At 44.4% G+C, this 6,000-nt stretch overlaps 1 protein-coding gene and 1 pseudogene across 1 annotated transcript in view; both read right to left on the bottom strand.

Moving 5' to 3' along the window:
* LOC124385139 overlaps positions 1-2,421 on the bottom strand; it is a 3,231-nt pseudogene extending 810 nt beyond the window's left edge.
* Positions 1-6,000, bottom strand: part of LOC124385133 (NACHT, LRR and PYD domains-containing protein 12-like) — a 281,935-nt gene that overhangs the window by 239,542 nt on the left and 36,393 nt on the right. The window lies entirely within an intron of this gene.

The raw sequence follows: 6,000 nt of genomic DNA, 5'->3' as shown, positions 1-6,000 counted from the left end.
TCTCTAGAACAGTGGCTGAGATCCAGCAGAAGACTGGGATGTGACACATAATGTAGAGGCTTCTGGAAGACTTCATGTGTGTGATGATTTTATTGGCCAGGCTCTGATCACTGATCCTCTTCCTGAAGTACCCCTCTTTCTGAGGATCATTGAACCCTCGTACCTCTGTTACCTGGTCTACACACTGAGGAGGGATCTGATTGGCTGCTCCTGGTCGAGAGGTGATCCAGAGGAGAGCAGAGGGAAGCAGATTTCCCTTGATGAGGTTCGTCAGCAGCACATCCACTGAGACTGATTCTGTCACATCACACAATCTCTAATTGTTCTGGAAATTTAGAGGAAGTCGACATTCATCCAGACCATCAAAGATCAACACCACTTTATTCCTCTCACAGTCTATTAATCGTAATTCTTTTATTTCTGGGAAAAAGTGATGAAGAAGATCCATCAGACTGAGATGTTTCTGCTTCATCAGATTCAGCTCTCTAAAGGGAAGTGGAAACATGAAGGTGACGTCCTGATTTGCTTTTCCTTCAGCCCAGTCCAGAATGAACTTCTGCACAGAGACTGTTTTTCCAATTCCAGCAACTCCTTTAGTCAGCACACTTCTGATGGACTTGTCTTTAAAGAGATCATTACATTTGATGGGTGTCTCCTGTGTTGCTGGTCTCCTGGACACTGTCTCAATCTGTCTCACCTCATGTTGATTATTGACGTCTCCATTCCAACCCTCTGTGATGTAGAGGTCTGTGTAAATCTCATTCAGAAGTGCTGAGCTTCCATGCTGTGAGATTCCTTCAGTAATTCTTTGACATTTCTCTCTCAGTTTGGATTTGAGTTTTCGCTGGTGCACAGAGACGAGTTCTGATAAAAAGAAGAATAAAATGTAAACTCTCTGATCATCTCTGTGAGCTACTGATATTTTCATAGCTGTATATCATATGGAATGTCAGTACTGATGTGTTATTATATTGTGTTGATAAAAGCACATCATTATGATGAGATGTGTTTAATAAATGTACAGCAGTTTCCTTCCTCTGAAGATAAAGTGATGTGAGAACCCCATGAGCTCTTACTGTTCTGCAGTGTGTTAGCGAGATCTGTGTGCTTCATGTTCTTCAGGAAGTGCAGTGTGATCTTCAGCACTCCCTCTCTGACACTGCTCTGATCCTCCTCATCCTCCACCTCCCTCTCAGAGCATGCTGGGTAATCTGGACTCAGGAGCTTCTTATATCTCTTCAGTTCATTCTGTAGCAGAGTGATGACTTTGTGCTCCAGATCCTGATTTAAAACAGAAGCAAAAAAAAACACTACACTCATAACAAACACTAGAATCTAACATAAGAATGTGTTCATTACAGACATCCAGACAAACTGGTTTCAGACGAGAGCACAGACGAGTAAAAACATGAAGGTGAATCATTGAGTATTAAGAAGGAGGCAAAATTAGATTTATAAAAATGCTGATGATTCAGTTTTACAAAGAACAATTAAAAAATATATCAAGAAACAACCTGAAAGAATGACAAATAAAGAAGGAAAAAGATGTTGGAACCAATGAGGAAACACAACACACTCGTGTTCTCTCTTACTGCTGCTCAGGATTTTGTTCTGTCACATTGCAGTGAGAGTGGAATACACACACACACACACACACACACACACACACACACACACACACACACACACACACACACACACCTTGAATGTGGCCTCTAAATGACTCTTCTCAGTGATATTTGATTTCTTCTTCTGCAGTCTGTGAACAAATAAAACACTTGTTAAAAGTAGAATAAAGACTATAAATCATATTCATAACTACAAACACAAAGCAGTGAATACACACATATTACAGAGATGTTTGATTATGTGAGAGTGTGAGTGATAAAACACTGCACTCATACATTCAACTGTCCTCACCTCAGATCAGTAGTACAGTCTGTGTCTTTAAAGTATATTGGACGATCCATTGACTCATCACTCTTCATGGACACACAGCTGGGTTCAGGTGAGTCTGATCTCTTACCCTGAATCAGACTAAACACACACAACCACTGCATCATTATTACTGTTCTGCAGCAACACTGAATAATGAAACTGGAGTTAAAATCTGATGATGTTCTTATTAACACTGATCCCATTCTTTAACCTTCATACTTTATCCAGCTACAGGGACAACTTGGGGTTAGACGTGTTGCTCAGTAGCTTAATGTCACTAATCATCAGCTGGTGTTGAACATCTGGAGACAAAGCTGCTGAATTCAACTCTTCACTCGTCACTTTTCACAGATACACATCAGAGTCTGATCTGTTTAGTGTTGGTGAATGTGAGAACATTTCTATTTTTCACAGAGTCACAACCTTCACTCACCTCTCATCTTTCTTTATGTCCTGTTTCACAGACTCACTCATTCTGGAGGACATTTTACTGCTACAGAGGAACCTGTACACACACACACACACACACACACACACACACACACACACACACACACACACACACACACACAAATAATACATATTTACATCTGTCCAACATCTGTTTCTTAAATCTACAGCTGTACCATAACAAATTTAAAAAAAATCACCTGAACGTCTTCATCTAGTTTAAATTCATAAAATTCACATGTTCTACCTTTAGATTTACAGACTTACTGTGTTTTTCTCCTGGAATCTTTTAGGGTCCCGTCAACATCCCGTCCCGGGTTTCAGTTTTACTCAAACTGACATAACTGGTTTAGGAAGAATACAAAAATTAAATACAAATAGAGGTGGAGCAAAAACACACACACAGAAACACACACACACACACACACACACACACACACACACACACACACACACACACACACACACACATTAAACTTTTGGATTGTGATTCCAATTTATGAGTAAATTTTATGTTGTATTATGTCTAACCTGAAATGTCTTTGTGTGTTTGTGTGTTTGTGTGTGTGTGTGTGTGTGTGTGTCAAGGAATTATCCTGCATATACACTTTGTAAGGTTGGGCAAACGTCACGTGTTTTGCATTATGCCTGGAGTGGAAGATCTCATTAAACTTTACTTTTCTCTTGGATTTATCAACAAGGAAATACTTGTTATTTTAGTCCAGAATCTGCAGATCATCATAAGCATTCAGACTTTAAAGAGACATTGCTGTAGGCTGAACCTGTTTAGAAGAAAACATTAAACTGTCTTGGATGAGGTGATCGCGTTGTTTATCAGGCTCTACAACACAATGGACAGATGCAGGGTTATTGCTGGTTACATCATTGTGTTATACAAATTGGATTTGTTATACAGCAGGACACAATACGACATCATTAAATGAATCGATTCTCATGGTGTGGACCTTTGAAGAGCGCAGCATCTTAGGCGCCGGTATACAAACCAAAAGGGCCGAATGTTCTTTGGCGTACGGACTCCTGTGACAAATTGAAGGTGTATGGTATTGGGATGAATGGGCGTATTGATGGTTTTAGTCATTTTGTTGTATGGATTGAAGCTCATACAACAAATAATGACCCCAAGGTTGTGGCTGGTTACTATATTCAAAGCGTTACACACTTGGGTGGGTGTGCAGAGAGGATGCGTGTGGACCACGGCACTGAAAACGGGCATGTCACCACCATGTAGGTATTTTTAAAGGAGAAACCACATGACGCCTTTGCCAAAGACAACAGTTTTATTTATTGATGCAGAACAGGGAATCAACGCATTAAATCCTGGTGGGGGATTTTAAAGAAACAATGCGTGCAGTTCTGGATGAACATGTTTAAAACCTTCTAAAACAATGGCCACTTCTCTGGAGACATTTTGGATAAAAGCATAAAAGCATAATCCAATTCTGCTTCCTTGGCCTTGTTCCTTGTTCCTTGGCCAGCGATAACCCTGCATCTCGCCTTATTATCGCCGGAGATTTCAACCATGTGAATCTCAGGACTGTGCTTCCTAAACTCCATCAGCATGTGGACTTTGCAACGAGAGGAGCGAACACGCTGGATCTTGTTTACACAAACATCCCCGGCGCGTATCGTGCCGAGCCCCGCCCCATCTCGGATACTCAGACCACTGCTCTGTTATGTTAATTCCAGCATACAGACCGCTCATCAGACGCTCTAAACCTGTTCTGAAACAGGTGAAAACCTGGCCAGAAGGAGCTACTTCTGCTCTTCAGGACTGTTTTGAGTGCGCTGACTGGGACATGTTTAGAGAGGCTGCAACCAACGGCGATTCCATCAACTTGGAGGAGTACACATCATCAGTGACCAGCTACATCAGCAAGTGCATTGATGATGTGACCATCTCCAAGACCATCACTACACGCTCCAACCAGAAGCCGTGGATGACTGCAAATGTGCGTGCGCTGCTGAAACAAAGAGACTCTGCCTTCAGATCAGGGGACAAGACGGCCTTAAAAACAGCAAGGGCCAAACTGTCTCGTGCCATCAGAGAGGCGAAGCGCGCACACGCAAAGAAAATCCACAACCACTTCCAGGACAGCGGAGATACCCGGTGCATGTGGCAGGGCATCCAGGCAATCACAAATTACAAGACCACATCACCTGCTTGTGACCGTGATGCCTCCCTCCCAGATGCGCTGAACGACTTCTACGCCCGGTTTGAGGTACAGAACAGCGTGGTGGCGAGGAAGACCATCCCTCCTCCCACTGACTAGGTGCTCTGTCTAACCACAGCTGAAGTGAGGAAAACTCTGTGCAGAGTTAACCCACGGAAGTCTGCTGGACCAGACAACATTCCTGGCAGAGTGCTCAGGGAATGTGCAGAACAACTAGCAGATGTCTTCACTGACATCTTCAACATCTCCCTGAGCAGCAACGTTGTTCCCACGTGTCTCAAGACAACGACCATTGTTCCTGTGCCAAAGAAATCGACTGTCTCCTGCCTCAATGACTATCGTCCCGTCGCGCCACTCCCATCGTGATGAAGTGCTTGAGAGGCTCGTCATGAGGCACATCAAGACACAGCTTCCACCCTCCCTGGACCCCATGCAGTTTGCGTATCGTCCAAACCGTTCCACGGACGATGCCATCTCCACAACCCTCCATCTGGCCCTCACCCACCTGGATAACAAGGACTCATATGTACGAATGCTGTTCACTGACTTCAGCTCAGCATTCAACACAATCATTCCTCAGCACCTGATCGAGAAGTTGAACCTTCTGGGCCTGAACACCTCTCTCTGCAACTGGATCCTGGACTTCCTGACTGGGAGACCTCAGTCAGTCAGGATCGGGAACAGCATCTCCAGCACCACCACACTGAGCACTGGGGCCCCCCAGGGCTGTGTGCTCAGTCCACTGCTGTTCACTCTGCTGACTCACGACTGTGCACCAACGCACAGCTCAAATCATATCATCAAGTTCGCTGATGACACGACCGTGGTGGGTCTAATCAGCAAGAATGACGAGTCAGCATACAGAGAGGAGGTGCAACGGTTAACTGCCTGGTGTGGAGCAAACAATCTGTGTCTGAACGTGGACAAAACGAAAGAGATGGTTGTGGACTTCAGGCGAGCACAGAGCGACCAATCTCCACTGATTATTGATGGATCCTCTGTGGAGATTGTCAAGAGCACCAAATTCCTTGGTGTTCATCTGGCAGACAACCTCACCTGGTCACTTAACACCAGCTCCATCACCAAGAAAGCCCAGCAGCGTCTCTACTTCCTGAGAAGGCTGAGGAAAGCCCACCTCCCCCCCCATCCTGACCATGTTCTACAGAGGGACCATTGAGAGCATCCTGAGCAGCTGCATTACTGCCTGGTTTGGGAATTGCACCGTCTCGGATTGCAAGACCCTACAGAGGATAGTGAGGACAGCTGAGAAGATCATCAGAGTCTCTCTCCCCTCTATCATGGACATTTACACTACACGCTGCATCCGCAAAGCACACAGCATTGTGGACGATCACACACACCCGTCACACACACTTTTTACACTCCTACCATCAGGAAAACAGTTCCGAAGCATTCGGGC

The sequence above is a fragment of the Silurus meridionalis genome, chromosome 4, assembly GCF_014805685.1.
Source record: "Silurus meridionalis isolate SWU-2019-XX chromosome 4, ASM1480568v1, whole genome shotgun sequence".
Lineage (NCBI taxonomy): Eukaryota > Metazoa > Chordata > Actinopteri > Siluriformes > Siluridae > Silurus > Silurus meridionalis.
This window is presented reverse-complemented; position numbering and strand designations above follow the sequence as displayed.